Source organism: Oncorhynchus kisutch, unplaced genomic scaffold, assembly GCF_002021735.2.
Source record: "Oncorhynchus kisutch isolate 150728-3 unplaced genomic scaffold, Okis_V2 scaffold1864, whole genome shotgun sequence".
In the NCBI taxonomy this organism is placed as follows: Eukaryota; Metazoa; Chordata; class Actinopteri; order Salmoniformes; family Salmonidae; genus Oncorhynchus; species Oncorhynchus kisutch.
In genome coordinates this window covers 21,066-42,422 of record NW_022263809.1, presented here as the reverse complement: position 1 = coordinate 42,422, position 21,357 = coordinate 21,066, and the positions used below count along the sequence as shown (strand labels likewise).

General features: G+C 41.9%; 3 non-coding genes and 1 pseudogene across 3 annotated transcripts; 3 read left to right on the top strand and 1 right to left on the bottom strand.

The window, feature by feature from the left end:
* Positions 1–4,984: 4,984 nt before the first annotated feature.
* On the top strand, positions 4,985–13,964 carry LOC116368155 (uncharacterized; annotated as a pseudogene).
* Positions 13,965–20,241: 6,277 nt separating this feature from the next.
* Positions 20,242–20,315, top strand: trnai-aau (transfer RNA isoleucine (anticodon AAU)). Its single transcript has one exon. It is a non-coding gene; the product is annotated as a tRNA-Ile (tRNA).
* An 82-nt stretch (positions 20,316–20,397) lies between these two features.
* Positions 20,398–20,470, top strand: trnaf-gaa (transfer RNA phenylalanine (anticodon GAA)). The gene has a single exon. It is a non-coding gene; the product is annotated as a tRNA-Phe (tRNA).
* Positions 20,471–21,072: 602 nt separating this feature from the next.
* trnas-aga (transfer RNA serine (anticodon AGA)) lies at positions 21,073–21,154 on the bottom strand. Its single transcript has one exon. It is a non-coding gene; the product is annotated as a tRNA-Ser (tRNA).
* Between the last annotated feature and the right edge of the window lie 203 nt (positions 21,155–21,357).

The following is a 21,357-nucleotide window of genomic DNA, read 5'->3' as shown; positions in this document are numbered from 1 at the left end:
TAAAGGAAAGGATAAGGGAGGTAAGGCAATAAATATGCCACTGGTGGCTCAATAATTATCAACATCGCAATTAAAAACACTGATGGGGGGGGCTATGTATGTGGGCAGAAGATGAATGTGCAAGTTAGATATACTGGGGTGCAAAGGAGCAAAATAAATAAATAAATACAGCAAGGGATGAGGTAGTTGGATGGGCTATTTACAGATGGGCTATGTACAGGTGCAGTGATCTGTGAGCTGCTCTGACAGCTGGTGCTTAAAGCTTAGTGAGGGAGATCTGAGTCTCCAGCTTCAGTGATTTTTGCAGTTTGTTCCAGTCATTGGCAGCAGAGAACTGGAAGTAAAGGCGGCAAAGGAAAAATGGCTTTGGGGTGACCAGTGAGATTCTCCTGTTGGAACGTGTGCTATGGGTGGGTGCTGCTATGGTGACCAGTGAGCTGAGATAAGACGGGGCTTTACCTAGCAGAGACTTGTAGATGACCTGGAGCCAGTGGGTTTGGCGACGCAGTATGAAGCGAAGGGCCGCCAACGAGAGCATATAGGTTGCAGTGGTGGGGTAGTACTAATGGGGCTTTTGGATCGGACGCATGCTTATTGTAATTTGGAAGGAAGAGTTTACAGTCTAACCTGACAACCTAGGTATTTGTACTCCACATCTTACTAAGTCAGAACCGTCCCGAGTAGTGATGCTGACACGGGGCGGACAGGATGGCAGGGGCAGCGGATCGGTGAAGAGCATGTATTTAGTTTTACTTGCAGTTAAGAGCAGTTGGGGAGGCCACAGAAGTGAGAATTGTATGGCATGAAGCCCTCATCTGAATGGTAGTTTAACACAGTGTCCAAAGAAGGGCCAGAGGTATCACAGGTTATACTATGATATATTTCCTACAGGTATACTATGATCCCACTAAGCATACTAAAATACACAATATCATGGTCCACACACAGTACAGTAGTGCGAGTATTATCGAACACAAGGCCAACTCAGGAAGTGCAGTCACTCGTGTAATCCTGAATGACAATTGTCTTGCTCATAGAGATAGATACATCTTCTTAGGGCTGATCGATGTGTACAACAGCCAGTGAAAGTGCAGGCGCCAAATTCAAAAGAACAGAAATCTCATAATTAAAATTCCTCAGACATACAAGGTATTTCACACCATTTTAAAGATGCACTTCTTGTTAATCCCACCACAGTGCCTGATTTCAAATATGCTGTACGGCGAAAGAGAGGAGTCACAAAAATCTGAAATAGAGATAAAATGAATCACTAACCTTTGATGATCTTCATCAGATGACACTCATAGGACTTCATGTTACACAATACATGTAGGTTTTGTTCGATAAAGTTATCAATGTATATCAAATGTATATCAAAAGAATCTCAGTATACGTTGGGAGCGTTATGTTCAGTAGTTCCAAAAACATCCGGTGATTTTGCAGAGAGCCACATCAATTTACAGAAATACTCATAATAAATGTTGATGAAAATAAAATTGTTATGCACAGAATTAAAGATATATTTCTGCTTAATGCAACCGCTGTGTCAGATTACAAAAACCTTTACGGAAAAAGCAAACCATGCAATAATCTGAGTACGGCGCTCAGAGCCCAAACAAGCCAAAAAGATATCCGCCATATTGTGCAGTCAACAGAAGTCAGAAAAAACATTATAAATATTCACTTACCTTTGATGATCTTCATCAGGATGCACTCCCAGGAATCCCAGTTCCACAATAAATGTTTGTTTTGTTCGATAATGTCCATCATTTCTGTCCAAATAGCTACTTTTCTTAGCGAGTTTTGTAAACAAATCCAATCTCACGAAGCGTGTTCACTAGGAGCAGACGAAATGTCAAAAAGTTCCGTTACAGTCCGTAGAAACATGTCAAACGATGTATAGAATCAATCTTTAGGATGTTGTTAAAATAAATCTTCAATAATGTTCCAACTGGAGAATTCCTTTGTCTGTAGAATTGCGATGGAACAGAGCTCGCCCTCATGTGAACGAGCATCACGAGCTCAAGGCATTCTGCCAGACCTCTGACTCATTCCCCTCTCATTCGCCCTCACTTCACAGTAGAAGCATCAAACAGGTTCTAAAGACTGTTGGCATCTAGTGGAAGCCTGTTGACATCTAGGAAGTGCAACATGACCAATATCCCACTGGGTCTTCAATAGGGAATGGGTTGAAAAACGACCAACCTCAGATTTCCCACTTCCTGGTAGGATTTTTTCTCAGGTTTTTGCCTGCCATATGTGTTCTGTTATACTCACTCTTCAGAGTGTGTTCTATCCACATATACTAATGATATGCATATCTTAGCTTCTGGAACTGAGTAGCAGGCAGTTTACTCTGGGCACCTCTGGACAAGAAGATAATAAGAAGCCATAAGAAGATCAAAGACTCATCTATGTATCTGTGCCAATATAGTGTCTGTGACAGCATGGGCAGCGCCATTGAGGCTATCTTCATATTAAAGTAGTAACATTTCTTCTTCACAATTGTCTGAGCCCTTCTGATGACCCGATTGGACATGACTTCAACAGGGTCACCAGTAGGGCTCAGCCAATGAAGTTGGTAGTCCCACCCAGTTGACTACATTCAAATTGTGAAAGTGCATGCAAATGCAGCATTTTGGCCATTAGAGGCCAATATCTTTCTCTCTGTCTGGGCTACAATTGTAGACGGTTGGGTAATTATGCTTTTCACCTGTGAAAGGCTGTTGTGCTGCTAATGAGGGAGTTCTATTAACCTGAGCCGAGCGGTGAGGGCGGAGCACCCTTCTAAAATTGAACAGTAGCCTTACATTTAGGTTTTTGTCCTAACACTACACAGCTGATTCAGATTAACAAAGCTGGATGATTATTTGAATCAGCTTTGTAGGGCTCGGGGAATAAAAAGAGAATGTGCAGGCCTTTGGGGTTCAGGTGACTGAGTGTGGGAAGCCTTTGTCATAGGGTAAAAGTTGCATACCCCTGGGCTGTAGGCTGCACACTTTGGGTCAAATATCAGGTTCTGTAGCTGTGTATTTCATCAGAACAAATCTGTTCTACAATGATTATTTTCCTTAGCTCAGGGTAAGTAGTAGCAGGCCTAGGAGAGTCTTATGCGACGCAAACATTTGAGTTGTTCTTCCTCCTTTTAATCATAATAATTTGTCAAATGCCTTACAGGTTGTTTTGCCTATTGATGGCAGCTGTGGGCATACAAGCACAACAGACACCTTCTATAAGTATGCATTTTGTACCTTGCAAATTTAAGCACTAAGCGTTTGACAAGAATTTAAATATTTTTTTAACTAACCTTTCCTATTCCAGATGACCTCAACGCTGAATGCCTTGGTAACGTTATTCGTTTGAGTGTCGCTCCTCTTTTTGAAGATGTTGATGCTGTCTTCAGTGAGTTTGCCTCTTATGATTCTCTTTCTTTCCTTTCATAATTCATGGCTTGATATTGCTTGTCAACTATTGTGTTCACACCATCTCCATCCCTTCCAGATGACACACAAATCATAAACCTGACGCCTGGCCTTGCTACTCAGTGTGGATTCAGCTTTAAATTTGACCCCATGGGGAATGCCATGTTTTTTGCTTCTCTTCAAAACTGCTTTTCCCAAAACATGGTAACCTTAAGAACTGTAGTGTTTGCTTGTACTTCAAATGGAAAGTTTGCCTTTCAGTGTCACTGCATTTGCAACTCATTCTGTAGCAATTTTATTTACCTTTGACATGGAGTCATGCTGAGACCAGGCTCTTTTACAGATGAGCCCTGTCTACACAAAGATACAAGTCAATATTTGCATCACTAGATGGGAAAATGAAATAACTGAACCCATTCTTCAGTAAAAAGGTTCTCAATAAGCCTGAGTTGCCGAAGTCCGGTTCCAGAAACATTGACGCAGTTTTAATTAACTCTGTGGATATCAAAAGGATCTCCATTGTTAGCCACCCTTTGGTCTGGTATCTCTTACCTCTAAGTTAACGATGACGTAAGGTACAGCAGAAGTTTATGGAGGGCTTTCAGAGGGCCAGCCAACTTTCTGATACAGACTGCAGTGATGTGAACTATTGAGCTCTACTCCTGTAGTGTGGCTTCAATACAGTGGCAGCTGCATTCATATAGCCAATTTTGCCACAGTCTATAACTTGCATGAATGTCACCAGATGTTTTTTTTTGCTATATAATGAAGTCTTTTTTCCCTTCCCCCTTCATTTTAGGATGATAAGATGTTCAGCTTGGTCATGCAGTTCAGGCTGCCAGGAAACCACATGACTGAAGACCCTGTTTATAGAGTTGGCAAAACCTGTAGCTACACCCCCTGGACCTCCCGAGAGATTCTGTGCGACCGCAACTACATGGAGGCAAGTGAGCAGAGCATGCCCCAATGGACATGTTTATAGTCCCGCTTGTTGTACTGCCTGTATAAATGATCTGTCTAGAGCTACAACTGTCCCGTGTTTCATTTCTTCTGCGACACAACGTAGAGGTCTTGACTCTCTCAATTCCACTCGCGTCTTCAAAATGCACATAGGAGAACTTTAGCCTATTCTCAATGCATTTAAGGAGGCGAGTGGACAGATTGAGAACTGGCCCTTGATTTCCTATTGTATGGGAGGGAGAAAATGCATAGGGAATAATGGCCTTTCTTCTCTAGGTGTCTGTCAGAAGGACTCTTCCAGACATCCAAACCATCCCCAAACAGCCCACTGGGGGCCCGAAAGCAAGGAGCGACAACTTCCGGAGGGGAGCTGAGGTTTATATATTTCAGTTTCTGTAATTTCACTACAAAATGACAGGATGGCGCTAAACAATGTGCGTTTGTTGACAATTTTGTTTAATTCATGTTTCCATTTCCTGAGACAGGCTGTTGCTTCAGGATACAAAATGACAGCAGTCGTCTTTAGTCCTAGCAAGAATGTCATGAATGTGGATGAGGTCCAAAGAAAGGGCTATGCAATAGCCAACACTCCCACACGGCTGGTGTTAAGAAGCCCTCATAATGCAGAGGAGACATACCTCCAGAATGTAAGCTGACCTCCATGAACTGGGTCATGTTTAGTAGAGCAAACATTTGGAAACGGTGGCCCTACCTGAACTCTGCAACATATTGTTAATACGGTGTGTCCTACTGAACACAGCCCTGGTGTGGTTGCCCCCTGAACAGGTAGCTGGGGTTCCGATGCGGGTGCTCTCAACCTCAACCTTCTTTGAGCAGAAGTGGCTGGTTACTCGAGTAGATGCCACGGCTGTTTGTCCAACACCAGGTTGAGTGTGAAATAATTTAAGAGCCTATAAGCCCAGTTCTTAATTGGCTCCAGACAAGACATTCATGTAGTGTTCAGTTGGGAAAATGTTTTGGTGAACTTTTTCCAAATGGCACAGTTTTCAGTTGCAAAATGTTCTGTTTTGATGTGCACTTGGCTTCTTGTGTCACTGCAGAGGCAGTGGCCTTTACTCCAGAAGTGATCACCTGGTACATGCCCAAGCACATAGACCCACTTTTCTCCTCTGATGCCTTCACCATGTTGGAGGTGTACATGGGAATTGACGCTAAGAGGCTGGACACTGAGGAAATGGCTGCCAGAAACTACTCGGTTTTAGTCAGAGGCTCATATTATTGTTGAAATTCCGGTGGGGGCGGTTGGCGGCTACTTCAAGGTCAGCATTGGATGAGTAAAATGTTCCTGTTTAATTTCAAAGTCTTATTTGTAGAGCCCTTTATAGTATAGCAGTTGTCAGTGCTTTGCAGTAACCCTTTACCATCTCTCATGGGTAAACTCCTAGAAACGTTGACTTGTGTAAAACGTTTCTTATTGAGCAATTGTTTGCTTAACCAGGCTAATATACAATGGTTTGCAAAATTGTGAGAATTTTGCATAAAATTACACTTAAACATACTCTACCTCTTGTCTTTGCAGTTTGTCCTTTAGCCGCTTGAAATTTCAGACCAAATATCCACACTAAAGTATTGTTTACCTGACTTTTTAGGGAGGCGGTAGCTTTGCCACTGTCAACTGAATGCAAGCAACACTCGGCTGCTGTTTACATATTGCGCAAGTGTTTACTTTGCGTGTCAGTTGCTTTGAAAATGCACACCGCCAGAAATGCAAGTTGACAACCATACACCTACCAGCTTTCTAAAGTCTGGTAACCAATACTTTCCTTTGGATATTGTGTCTTAAATTACGAGCGGCAAAGACAAGCGGTAGAATAATTGTATTTAACATTCTGGCTTATAAGGAACATTTACCTGTTTTTGCACTCAAATTGTGTATTACAGCCTGACTGCATCACTCGTCTCCCTTACAGAGCCATATTCAGGATGACCAGTACTTTGTCACTTACACCATTGAGCCCATGCTTGAGTTGCTGTGGATCGAGGAGGTCGCACACGAGAACACCAGCTATAAAGTCCTCTTCCCTATCACAACACCTCCGATGGCCAGGCCTCCACAAGTTCGCAACTGTGAGTCTGGTTTAGTTAAATAGTGCCTATGGTAATTTGGGATGCCTGGGTTGTTCGTTAGGCACAAAACAGAAAATGTACTGAAACGGGGAGGCAATACCTGGACTTACCCAATAACAAATGTCAATTTTCAACTTCCATTGTACCGCATTTCAAAATGGTTTCCTTTGTTTGCCAATGAACAGACACGCCCTTAGACACAGTTCCTGAGCAGGCAGTGTTTGTGCTTGAGTTGGGGACCTTCAACCTTGATGTGGAGCTGCTGAACATCACCTTTCCCACCATGGTGCTAACTGTTGCAGAGTGCAACGCCAGGGGCTTCAATGTTCAAGAGCAGAGATCCCCGGACAACACCTTGAAGACCTTCAGGATGGAGGTGCCCTTCTCAGACCCGGTGGTCTTTAAGGAGGTGTGTTTCTGTTAAATGCAAAGCCACACGCAGTGATTTGTTCATGCCCTAATAAGTGGGCCACCAACAAAATATAAATAATGGCACAAATGTACTTTGTATCCCTCATTTACTCAAGTGTTTCCATTATTTTGGCAGTTGTATGCATTTGATTTAGAGGAATGAGGGCAACATTACTATAAGTATATAGTTTGTTTTAATAGTCCCCATATGTACTTAGTTGTCACTTGATGTTGAATAGAGTTCTGTTGCAACAATAATGCTGACCAATGCTTTTAACTTCACTACAGAGAAGGGCGGAACAAGGTGTCACAACCTTCACTCTTCAGCTGATCTACGGCCTGGTCATCTTTCCAGAGTACGCTCCTTTCTCTCACTCTGCCGTTGTGGACGCTGTACTGCTGGACATTGGTATGCCTCTGGACTACGCCAAACTACTGTTGAATGGTTTCCTCTCGTTAATGATTGCCCTGAAGGGAAATTGGCAGTGAAAGACCAACTAGCCATACTGTAGGGTTTTCCTATGCGGTCTTTCTACAAAGAAAATGTTAAGCTTTAGAGTATTTGGACCCAGTTTCCCTGTTCCTGATTTGCCAGGATTGTGTTTATTCAGTCCCACTGTAGCAAAACATTTTGCAATCTAAACAAGGGTTTCTTCTTGGACCAGTTCAAGTAGTACCTTCCTGTTTTTTGTGCTTAAATAATGAACACAACCCTGTTTGTCCTTGCAGTGCCACCCTCAGTCACTGGCAACTGTGATCAGGAGAACTTCCACATCACTGTGGACTACAGGAACCAAGAATCCTTTTTTGTGGTCTTGGTTGGCAAGCGGCTGCTTAACCATGAGTTTGCTCAACAGTATTTAACAGAGGGCGACACAGACTTCACCATCACGTTGCCCTTCTCTTCGCCGGACGCAGTGTTTGAGGTACGACGCTCTCCCAAAACATGTTAACCTAAATTGCTGCAGCTAGCCTTGCATTCCTTACCCTGTATATATGCATACAATATTGGACTAATGAACTCTCCCATTGGTTCCCAGTCGGTTCACTCGTCCTCTGTCAGGAGCAGACTGGATGTGGCTCTGTTGAATCCTTACAACAACATGACCATCAAATACTTTTCCCTGGCTTGCAGCTTCCTCAAAACGCTGACTGGTTGGTTCTCAAACAATTACTTACGATAAATTGTCGTTTAACATGGTTACCAAACCTGGGTTCCTTGCAAATACCGTGAGTCTAAATGGTAGTGCCAGATGGGCATGGTTTGCATTTTTGGTGCTATTCCATTGGTTCAAGCTCAATAAGTGTAACAAATACAGAACCCAGGTCTGATGGCTACCTGTCTTTTGCTCTCCCACCTCCAAGAGTGTTTCTCTAACGGAACGATGACTGCGCTGGCAGTGAAGGTGGAGTCTGCTCCCGGTCTGAACCCCGGTCAGCTGACCCTGAGCGACCCCGCCTGTGGTCCCACCTACAGTGACGATCGCTTCGCCTACTTCCACTTCACTGTGAACTCCTGTGGCACCACCAGGAAGGTAAAATGACTATTACCCTGAGGTGATGTGTATTTATGGACTGTTTGCTTCTGCAGGCTGTAATAAGCAATTCCCCTCTACTACATAGTTTATCAACAATGTCATGCTGTATGAGAACGAAATCTCCTTGCCAGATGAACTTGAGGTGAAGCTGAATGCCACGACGTCTTCAGAGGAGGAATATCAGTAAGTGCATTACGCATCACAATTGTAGCTATTAGCTTTCATAAGGTTTATTTTTCTTCATCCATTGCTCAATACTTTGTATACAGGGAAAATGTGCCTCTACTACCAGTGTCCACTCCACTGCTTGACGTTTCCCCTATTGAAGTTGCTCACATCCCTCTTTTTAGGTTAAAGGTTTCCTGCTACTATGTGGCCAACATCACTCGCACATTGGCCTTTCTGACCAGGCCGCGTGACAACGAGCCTTTTGCCGAGACTGGGACGGGTCGACTAATGGTCAGAATGAGACTCGCTCAGGGTAAGCGTGCACAAATTCAGAATTTCAACTTGACCCCTAGCCTCTAAAAGAATCTTGGAAGGTCTCCTTTACAAAACCATTCCCAAAAATGTAAGCCTTGTGATATATTACTCTTGCGTTCTGAGATCTACTATGTAGTAACGGTGAGGAGCTGATTTGGGAATTTGTCAGCCTCTAGTGGGGGGTGGATAGTGTTGGCTATAAATGGCTTGTGTTCATTGGGGCACAACAGGATATGATAAACGAGCATTTCTTAATGGACAAGTTCAGATGGTGCCCACTGAACACGACCCCCGGTTGTCTTGTTCTGTGTTCCAGACGCCTCGTATAACACGTTCCACCAGGAGGAGGACTATCCAGTGGTGAGGTACCTTAGACAGCCTCTGCACTTTGAGGTGGAGCTGACCACGTCCTCTGATCCCAAGGTAGCGCTGGTGCTTGACCACTGCTGGGCCACCCTCAACGAGGACCGTGACTCCCGACCCCGGTGGAATCTCATCATTAATGGGTAACATGTTGTTTTTGGGCCTAAACAAGTGTTATTCCACAGGTGTGGTTCCTGAGTAATTAGCAACCTATCATGCTTGGCAGGCCATTTACTTTGGCTACCGTGGCTATGCCCCCATCCATAGGTCGAGTGGTCACAATGCTTAAAAACGATGTGAGCTATGTGCGGTCTGTCACAGATCTCCACCCAATTTCACATGCTTGTTATCACTGAGTGGTCCCTGCAGCGTATCATTGGAACGGAACGTATGCTGCATCAAACGACTCTAAACCGCGTTGTCTGAAATCATCTAAACAATGTTGTGGTGTTGAGAAATAAAGTTCTTCACAACTTTATTCCAGCTTTGCTTGTAAAATATATCAATGTTAACGTTATCTAGTCTAAATAACAGGTTGACTTGTTTTACAGTATGATGCGGTACAAGGGAGCCATGTAAATCTAGTATAGAAAGTATGGCAGCCATGTTTGTCAAGCAAGAACTCCTAGAATGCTGTTCACTGCGCCCGTTGCCTGAGATCTTAACTTAGTTTGGCCACTTCAGCACGTGATAATGTTTGTACTTGTTACGGCGTACACATGACAAGTAGTTTACAGGTAACTATACAAAACGCCAATTGTTGTCACCTAGCACGAAAGCGAAACAGAGTTGCAAGATATAGCACAATCCATTATTGGGGGTTAAGTCCTTGGGGGAAGGTATTGTGAAGAGGATGATGCAGGAAATATTACTAAGATCTGGGAATTTATCAACAATAAATGGTGAGGCAGACAGTTTTTCTAAGCTATATACCCCTGGAAAGGGAGGTCTGATCTGGCAACCCTGAGGTACCATAGTTTACACTCTGATGCCGTGTTCAAATCAACTGACGACTTCAGTGCATTAATGACAATGGGGGTACTCCAGTTGAGATCACCATAAGTCTGACAGACGCTTACGTGATAACCCGACTGCATTGTATGGTGTTAGCTCATATTCAGTACCACCTTCAAGTGTTTTACACGTGTCCATTACAATCTAGGCAAGAATCAGAAAGCATGAATAAAACGCTAAGTACATTATACCTACGGTACGATGCAGTAGAAACGACAACACGTGACACAGAAAATAAGGCACTTTAATAGGAATACACGCATGTCCACAGTTATTTGTAAGGAAGGCAATAAATGTTCAAGGACTGTATACTTGATCTGGGGAAGTGCTTGGGCTTTCTTTTGAAGGAAAGTTTGTCCGGCTCATTAAATTCTCAAATATAAATGGTCTGCAACAGTGAAATGGGCTACATTTGTGAATGAATGAGGCAAAATTAGAAGTTGAAACGGCCTCTAGAAAATTAGCAGGTAGTGTGCCTTGGTCTGAGGTCAGCGCGGGTTAAATGTCCACATGTTGGAACGGTGAGTGCATTCCGACATCACGCGCATAAAATCAACTCCCACTGGGGCGACTGTTGAAGATATTTGGAACTCGTGTGTGTGTGTGTGAAAAGGTTAATGTTGGCATTACCTACACCTTTTTACTCAATGTTATCCTTTTGGTTTGCTAACAGTTCAGTGTTGTGCCAAGCTGATGGTCAGTCGAATGGAAATCAAGAGCGGCTGGCAAGCTTGGCTTGCCTTTCCGATTGGTTTCATACAACTGCTCTTAACACTGACTGAATAGTTGTTGGTTTTGGGTTGAATTCAGGCACAAGTGACCTCTTGTGTTTAAAATAGTTATTGCACTAAACCTAAAGGATGGTTCAGATGCCTGTGCAGCATGGATGTTTGGAAACTGAATAGGATCAGTTGACAGGATCCCCAGAAGTTGATGCCGCTTTCAATGGAATTTCCTGTCCTAGAGGAATGCGCTAATTGGGAGTTGCTAAACATGAACAAATACCACGGTCAAGTGTAGCAGCATCTTGCTAACCTTATTTAGCTAGCTAATGTTCATATTTAAAAAAAAAATGTTACTACATTTTTTATTTGGGTGAGCACTATGCCACAGATGGACATGCTGGCCTAATTTTTATCTCAAGAATTTAAATTGGGTTACTATAGAAAGATGACTTCTTATTCCTACCTTGTAATGGGCTACAATGACTTTGCCCATGATTATGCACGCTGCAAATGACACTTTATTTTGCGGGTGCCTTTTCAGTATCTGGCTGCATGTTACACCAAGCAGTGTAGTGAAGCAACTTTATTTGTCAAAACCGTTCATTTGGGGGATCGGGTTTGCTTTGAAATCATGCAATTTTACCATTTTTATGAATTGGTATCAACCTAAATTTGGCCATGTGGACACGGCGTAACTGTTTATTAAATCAGCAATGTCATAGCAGTTTAAAAAAAACAGGCTGAAATGTTTTGTATATCATAGGAAAAGACACAACATTCACATGGCTGTGCACAAAATGGGGTAGTTCAGATTTGTCACTTCAGCTGCAACTATATCGTTGTGCAAAATCCTTACTATCGTCTGTCAGCTCAAGTGATTTGTACTGGTGTGGGTGTTTCTCTTAATGTAACGTCTTCAGATTTCACAATTCCTTTTTGCTAATATCTGGCAGTTAAACCGTAAAGGATAAACCTCCCAAAGATGCAAATTAAAAAAGTAGGCCTAAACTGTCAATGCGTAGGTTACTTTGTATAGTAGAGCTGCGCCCTTCACAGAAGTCCTCCATGTGACTCCGATGCCGTGGGTGTGGAATTTATTTTGTGACCAATTTTTCTCCAACAGCGGAAGAATTGCTCTGGCGCATTGCATGAATTGTTAAATGAAGTACTTGTGTTGCAAAATATGATTGCCTTGTTGATGATACCGACTGTCTATTCGGCAACTTTGGTTAAACCACGATCAATATTCTGGTCAGACTACAGGCGACCTTTCTGGATCATTTAGAATTTTAAGAACCATTTAGAGGGACATCTCACCTCATGTCAAACATGTATATTCTATTCCATTGACATCTGTCATTTAACAAGCCATTGCAGTAGACCAAAATAAATATTGTTGACGGAAAGCCCAATTTCTGTTTAAAATAAAATAAAAACGTAGGATTTGGGGTGCCGAGGAAGCGGTTTTAAAGTTACCGTCTCCCGACTTCAACTCTAGACGGTAGAAATCTATTAAATTGATAGTCAACTTAACTTTACATCGTATCCTCCTTGCAGCTGCAAAAACCCCAGCCTTATGATTCAGTACTATACAAGTTGGTTTAATTGAATTACTAGCTAACTAAATAACACAGGCTAAACACACAGGTGACACAATGACAGCTTGTTACAAGGTTTCTCTTCACACCCCCCACCGTTCTGTAAGGGACGCTTATCATTGATACATTTTTGAACACACGAACCGGCACCAGCTTGGAGTACAGGCATGAATGTATTTGTGGAAAGGTAGGTGGTTGGTCTTCTCTCTGATTGGCTACATGAGGTCAATGTTGTTGGTTGTCCGTGGCTCCAATGACTAGTCTTGAACAGAACTACAGGATGGATTTTCCTTTCACACGTTCTGGAAGATAGGGCTAATCAACCCTGTCGCTGATTCCTCAGTGGGTGATGAGTAGGATGGTTTGGATGTGGTAGCAGAATGGTCTTTAAGTAAATTTTCTAGGTTAGGAAAGTTCCAAACGTCTAGCTTGCGCCTCACGGTTTTCTGGTCTAATGTTAATTTCTGTTACCATTCCTTTTATGCACTCAGAGATTAGCTATAGAAAATGAATGTCATATTGGTTTTTATTTTGTGATTTTTACTAGAAACGTGCTTACTCTACAGGTAGGACGTCTCTAGCCTTTACATTGTATATGAAATATGTTTTTTCAAGACAAAGGTGATTGTTGGGTAAAGCCTGTTAGCAAAAACATTCCTTTAGTTCATACTGGAAGGGGAGAAGAACCCACTTCTGCTGTAAATTGATCTGATCCTCACAGGACAGTCATGACACCACCTCAAGACTTTGTACACAAGGCGGTTGGGGTTTGCAGCGTTTTCTTGTTCATAACTTAGTCCCTCTCTCTCTACACTGGCAGCTGTGAGAACCCCGAGGATCCATACCGTGTGGTCTTCCACCCGGTAGAAGTTGACGCCAGGGTCCACTTCCCCTCTCACGTCAAACGCTTTGAGGTCTATATGTTTTCCTTCGCCGAGGATGCGGTTGAGCAGAGTGGCCAGGTAACAAAGTTCACCCAACAATCTTTATTCTTTAATTTGTGAGTGTCAATCATCCCTTTAAAAAATTTTTTTGAAATAACTGACACCATCAAATCTTTGATTCCTAGGTCTTTGTCCATTGTGATGTGGTCATCTGTGATGCCAGTAGTCCCACTGGCGGCCCCTGTAGTGGACAATGTGTGAATCAGGACAACCTGAAAAGAGGTAGGTCTTGTTTAATGCTTTTCAGACCCTGGCAGACCATAACTGAACTAATAGGTTCGCTCTCTCTCTCTCAACAGGTCAACGACATGTCAAAGACCTCTTTGAGGAGCGTCATGTATATGTTTCTTCTGGATACATTCTTTGGGTGTAATGTATTGTTCTAACATGTCAAATAAAGTGTTCTATATAAAACAATCCTAACCGTTGGAGCTACCTTAACACCATGTCGTAGGCTTGTCATCTGACATGTATCAATCAACCCTTTTGTAAGCATGGAACTCTAGGACAAACAATGGGTGACGAAACAAAAGCTTTCCATTGTCCAGTAGGATGAACTGACTCAATGTTATAGCAGATGGTGGTTTGCCAAAGTGAAACCAGCAGGGCTGTGGTTGGATGCAGTGTTGGTAATTTTCAACTGAAATTACAACTTTCCTTGATACCTCTCACTAGCTTGGTTTCCATCCAATATGGACATTTCTTCTTCAATGATATGCATGTCAATCTCTCATGGCTCAAATGGGAAGAGCATGACTTCATCGCTACTTGTTTGTGTAAGAAGTGTTGACAAGCTGAATGTACCGAGCTGTCTGTTTTAAACTCGCGCACAGCTCGGACACCCATGCATTCCCCACAAGACATCTCTTCACAATCTCCAAGTCCGATCTACAAAGGTAGAGCCATGAATACGTTGCAATCTATTCCGCATCAGGATAAGATTTCAACACACACCGTACAGAACAGCGGGGACTGAAGACACTCCTTAAAGTTGCGAGCTTGCACCGTGGGACGGTTTCATTGCTCCAGACCACCACAAGGGGAGTTTGCGCAATCATTATGCATTTGGGTCCCAAAGACTAATTTTGACACGAGCCACCCTTGCCTTGTGGTGCTCAACGAAGATTGCTGACAAAACAGATGGAAGTTGTCTCAACGAGTCAAGCAAATGTACAATTTGAGAGGAATGTGATAATGTAGAGACGTGGCTATATATATATATATATATATATAATATATATATAAAAAATTGTCAAAGTTAAATTACGAAAATCTCTTTAGCTAGTGTTAGGAGAATGAATTTGTAATTTGTCTTTCAGGGACTATTGAGAACCAACAAACCAGGATGTTGTCTTGTGAAACAGTGGCTGTAAAGCATCTAGCTGGCTAAAGCATTGACTGCACAAATGTAAGCTTGCCTTGCAATGCAGCTAAAGTAACATGGCTAGCTATTTACTTGCTTGAGTCGGATTAAAAATAACTGTTGCCGCTCTGGGTATGGACCCTAAAACGTAGTTCTGAACTAATATTCATACCAATCAATGAACCTCAAGTCTGAATGGCATTAATGAAGCCTAGAGTAGAATATACCTTTTTGTGCCAAGGATGCAAGACCTATATACACATGTATTTGAGTTAATACCACGTATGAGATTCCCATCTTGTAGCCTGTACATTGAATATATTCACCAATCATGTACTCTTCCTTGGCAAATAAAGGTGTGGTTCTGGTATGACAGACACTTTCAGTCATATCAAACGATGCGGTGTCTGCATGTATGTATTACAATTGTACACTTCAAAAGTGTTTACTGCTCCTGGGATATCAATGATTACACATTGTAACTATACAATAGACTAAACATGATTGATTTGTAATTCATATATACAGGAAAAAAACGTATGCATATCTAACTCCATTAATCTGAGGACACAGGATAGTATTTCCAACCAGTGGAGAATGTGAAACACTTTATTGAAAGAAGTGCATTTTATAATATTATACGAGTTTAATCTTGGGCGGGCAGGTGGGTAGAGCGTTGGACTAGTAACCAGAAGGTCGTAAGATCAAATCCCTGAGCCGAGAAGGTAAAAATCTGCCCCTGAACAAGGCAGTTCCTAGGCCGTCATTCTTATCTGACATGCCTAGTTAAAGGGTAACTACACCCCAAAATCGATATGTCTTAATTGGTTTCCTGCTATATTGGCACAGATACATAGATGAGTCTTATCTTCTTATGGCTTCTTATCTTGTCCAGAGGTGCCCAGAGTAAAATGCCTGCTACTCAGTCCCAGAAGCTAAGATATGCATATATTAGTATATTTTGATAGAAAACCCTCTGAAGGTTCTAACACCGTTTGAATGATGTCTGTGAGTATAACAGAACACATATTGCAGGCAAAAACCTGAGAAAAAAATCCAACCAGGAAGTGGGAAATCTGAGGGTTTCGTTTTTCAACTCATTCCCTATTGAAGACAGTGGGATATTGGTCATGTTGCACTTCCTAGATGTCAACAGGCTTTAGAACCTTGTTTGATGCTTCTACTGTGAGGTGAGGGCGAATGAGAGGGGAATGAGTCAGAGGTCTGGCAGAATGCCTTGAGCTCGTTCACATGAGAGCGAGCTCTGTTCCATCGCAATTCTACAGACAAAGGAATTCTCCGGTTGGAGCATTATTTAAGATTTATTTTAACAACATCCTAAAGATTGATTCTATACATTGTTTGACATGTTTCTACGGACTGTAATCGAACTTTTTGACATTTCGTCTGCTCCTAATGAACACGCTTCGTGAGATTGGATTTGTTTACAAAACTTCAACTTGCATTTCTTTGGGAGACCGCACAGCCCTCTGTGCTCGCCAGAGGTAGCCTGACTGCCATTAGGTACCGAGATGAGATCCTCAGACCCCTTGTGAGACCATATGCTGGTGTGGTTGGCCCTGGGTTCCTCCTAATGCAAGACAATGCTAGACCTCATGTGGCTGGAGTGTGTCAGCAGTTCCTGCAAGAGGAAGGCATTGATCCTATGGACTGGCCCGCGCATTCCCCAGACCTGAATCCAATTGAGCACATCTGGGACATCATGTCTCACTCAATCCACCACAGACTGTCCAGGAGTTGGCGGATGCTTTAGTCCAGGAGGAGATCCCTCAGGAGACCATCCGCCATCTCATCAGGAGCATGCCCAGGCGTTGTAGAGGTCATGGTTTTCCACTTTAATTTTGAGTGTGATTCCAAATCCAGACCTCCATGGGTTGATACATTTGATTTCCATTGATCATTTTTGTGTGATTATGTTGTCAGCACATTCAACTGTGTAAAGAAAAAAGTATTTAATAAGAACATTTCATTCATTCAGATCTAGGCTGTGTTATTTTAGTGTTCCCTTTTTTTGAGCAGTGTATATTAGAAAGATTGAAAATGTATAGGGTGAAGTTGGCAATGATTATGTAGAGATATTATTATTATAGAGATAATTGCAGAGTTTTATAAAATATATAAAAGTTTTTAGCACCTATATTATTGGAAGTTTATCAATATATGGAGGATAATAATAATGTTTCAGAATCTATGGTGACAGGGCTGATAATGATTTTATATAAAAATAAGGGGAGCAAATTGAAACTGGAGAATTATAGGCCAATTAGTTTATTAAATTCAGATTATAAGGTTTTAACTAAGATACTGGCAAATAGAATGAAGCAAGTTTTAAATGATATTATAGCACCTACACAGAATTATAGTGTGCCTGGTAGAGATATTGCTGATCTAATTGTATGATAAATAAAATGGTTAAGCATAGATTTAAATAAAGCTTTTGATAGGGTGGAACATGATTTTATGTTTAGGGTAATGGATAAATATGGTTTTGGTAATACAATAATAGGATGGATAAAATTATATAAGGCGGCAAAAAGTAGGGAAATGTGTAATGGGGTTTTTACTGATTATTTTATTCTTGAGAGATCTGTGAGACAGGGGTGCCCTTTATCAGCTTTATTATTTGTTTTATCGGTAGAACCTTTAGCAGCATTTCTGAAAAAAAGATCTTATAAATTGTGTACAGACTCCACAAGGAGGTTTTAGTTTGATTCATCAAGACGCAGATGATACCACTATAACAGTTAGAGATGAGGGAAGTGTAAAAAGGGTGATGGAGTGTTTTAAAGTATATGGACAAGCATCAGGTGCAAAGGTTAACATGGAGAAGTCAGTAGTAATGAGTAAGATTAATGAGGGGAAATGTACTTTTAAGGTGGTAAAAGATTATTAAGATGTTAGGAGTGAAGGAAATGGAAGCTAGGGATTTGACATGGAGTGGTGTAATAAAGTTAGGAAGGTGGTAAATATGTAGAGGCGGGTAGTCTTTGAAATTAAAAGGGAAAGTAATTGTAATAAATTCATTGATGTCAATTTTGATTTATGTAATGAACGTTTCGGATATGCCAGAATGGGTTTTATCTGAAATGAATAAGATTTTAGTATTTTTTTATGGGATGGGAAGGGGGTGAAAAATCGCTTGAAGTTGGTAGATTTAAGTGTAAGGAAAACAGCAATTAGAGTAAAAATGGAAATGTTAGGTAATATACTTTTGTTTTATAGAGAAGTGTTTGAGGATTGGGGGCAGTTTTTACCAAATATTTATTATGAATGTACCATTTTAGAAAATATTTTAAATCAGCCTATATTTTTAAATCCTAAGTGTAATATGTTTTGTAAATATTTTATGAGGCCTGGGATGAGGCAGATATTAATTCCCGGGTTCCTTCCATTTCAGGCAATATATGATAATGTGTGAGTAGATGAGATAGTGGGGCAAAAATTATTTAGTCAGCCACCAATTGTGCAAATTCTCCCACTTAAGATGAGGCCTGTAATTTTCATCATAGGTACACTTTCAACTATGACCGACAAAATGAGAAAAAAAATCCAGATAATCACATTGTAGGATTTTTAATGAATTTATTTGCAAATTATGGTGGAAAATAATTATTTGGTCACCTACAAACAAGCAAGATTTCTGGCTCTCACAGACCTGTAACTTCTTTAAGAGGCTCCTCTGTCCTCCACTCGTTACCTGTATTAATGGCACCTGTTTGAACTTGTTATCAGTATAAAAGACACCTGTCCACAACCTCAAACAGTCACACTCCAAACTCCACTATGGCCAAGACCAAAGAGCTGTCAAAGGACACCAGACCTAGTGAATGACCTGCAGAAAGCTGGGACCAAAGTAACAAAGCCTACCATCAGTAACACACTACGCCGCCAGGGACTAAAATCCTGCAGTGCCAGACGTATCCCCCTGCTTAAGCCAGTACATGTCCAGGCCCGTCTGAAGTTTGCTAGAGAGCATTTGGATGATCCAGAAGAAGATTGGGAGAATGTCATATGGTCAGATGAAACCAAAATGTTACTTTTTGGTAAAAACTCAACTCGTCGTGTTTGGAGGACAAAGATGTGATTTTGGAGCATGCGGGCATCGATCCCACTACCTCATGAATGCAAAGTATTTGAGCTAATTCCCCAGCCGTTTGGAAATTCCGCAAGAAGCAACCAAGAGGGTCCAGTCTTGTCAGGCTATGCTGTTGGTTGACTTGTTAGTTTATGCGCCAGCACTTGCAGAGGCTCGGTGCATCTCAACAATTGCGCCCAATAGCTAGTGGCCGGTTAGCTCAGTTGGTTAGAGTGTGGTGCTAATAAAGCTAATAAAATTGAGAGTCACATGCATGTAAATTGTCATGGGTGCCACAGAATCTAAAGGTCCATGGTTCGATCCCGGGTTTCGGAATTTGTATTTGTTCTTTCTTCATGCTCTGCCTTCAAGGGAACTATCCACAGCTTTGTTTGTGGGCCTCAATGGTGTGCTACGCTGCTCCTCTGAAAGTAAGTAATGTCTTGCATTTTCATCTGACATTGTGACATCAGTATTACATGAGAGTTGCTTGTCATTGTTACAGGAAAGTTGCTTGTCATTGTTACATGACAGTAGGTTGTCGTAAGACAAGGCTGCATGAAGTGTGAACTGGAGCTTTCTTGGATCCACAAAAAAATGTGTTTTTGGGGAATGCGGGCATCGATCCCAATACCTATAGCATGCTAAGCAAACACAATACCAATTGATCAAATTCCCCAGCTGTTTGGAATTGCCACAAGGAGCAACTAAGAGTGTCCAGTCTTGTCAGTCTATGCTGTTGGTGGACTTGTTAGTTTGCGCTCCAGCACTTGCAGAGGCTCGGTGCATCTCAACAATTGTGCTCTGTAGCCAGCGGCCGGTTAGCTCAGTTGGTTAGAGTGTGTGATACGCTGCTCTCTGAAAGTAAGTAATGTCTTCTTTCTCATCTGACATTGTGACATCAGTATTACATGAGAGTTGCTTGTCATTGTTAAATGACAGTTTCTTGTCATTGTTTACATGACAGTAGGTTGTCGTAAGACAAGGCTGCATGAAGTGTGAACTGGAGTTGTCTTGGATCCATAAAACAATGTGATTTTGGAGCATGCGGGCATCGATCCCACTACCTCACGCATGCAAAGTATTTGAGCTAATTCCCCAGCCGTTTGGAAATTCCGCAAGAAGCAACCAAGAGGGTCCAGTCTTGTCAGGCTATGCTGTTGGTTGACTTGTTAGTTTACGCTCCAGCACTTGCAGAGGCTCGGTGCATCTCAACAATTGCGTCCAATAGCTAGTGGCCGGTTAGCTCAGTTGGTTAGAGCGTGGTGCTAATAACGCCAAGGTCATGAGATCGATCCTCGTACTGGCTATGATGTACTTTTTGACTGTCAAAATTGTGAGTCACATGCATGTGAATTGTCAAGGTTGCCACAGAATTGAATTTAGTGAATTGCCGAAATAGCTCAGTTGGGAGAGCGTTAGACTGAAGATCTAAAGGTCCCTGGTTCGATCCCGGGTTTCGGCATTTGTATTTGTTCTTTCTTTCTGCTCTGGCTTCAAGGAAACTATCCACAGCTTTGTTTGTGGGCCTCAATGGCGTGTGCTACGCTGCTCCTCTGAAAGTAAGTAATGTCTTTCTTTTTCATCTGACATTTTGACATCAGTGTTACAGGAAAGTTGCTTGTCATTGTTACATGACAGTAGGTTGTCCTAATAGGTTGGTTCAGAATATGGCCATTTTTGACATGAATTTAAAAATGCCTCAGATAGGACCAAAAAAGTGTCTGGAGCTATCCGTCAGGGTAAGAGTGACAACAGGTTTCCACATGTCAAAATGGGGGAAATCTTAGAAAATGGCTTAATGGTTATTCATGAGAATCGTGAGAATCGTGAGTGTATCATGGGATCTCACCTGAAATCTGTGGCTTGACTACAAACCTGTAACCTATGCTACTGTGGCCTATAGAGCTAGAAGGATGGATAACCAGGTGTGTAAAGGTGTGAGGTGGGATCCTATCCCAAATGGACAACTAATCCCTGTGTACTTGTGGAGATCTGAGAGGATATGATTGGTATAAGAAACACTACTCAACTTCAACCTCCGGAGGGGTCAAGAAAATTCAATTTCGTTGTCGGCAGGATTCGAACCTGCGCAGGAAGATCCTAATGGATTTCTAGTCCATCGCCTTAACCACTCGGCCACGACAACAGTCTTGTCAGCAGTGAATGGGCCACCAGGCATAGCCTACAGAAAGTGATAATTTTACAAGTGAAAGACAATGCAGTAACTCATTAACTCATTATAATGCAATAAAATGAATTGTTCCCCTCATTCATTATTAAGTACAGATGTTTTCTAATTTCCTTGATCTTTGGTCAGCTCCAGAAGGTTTTCATTTGAGAGTGTTTATT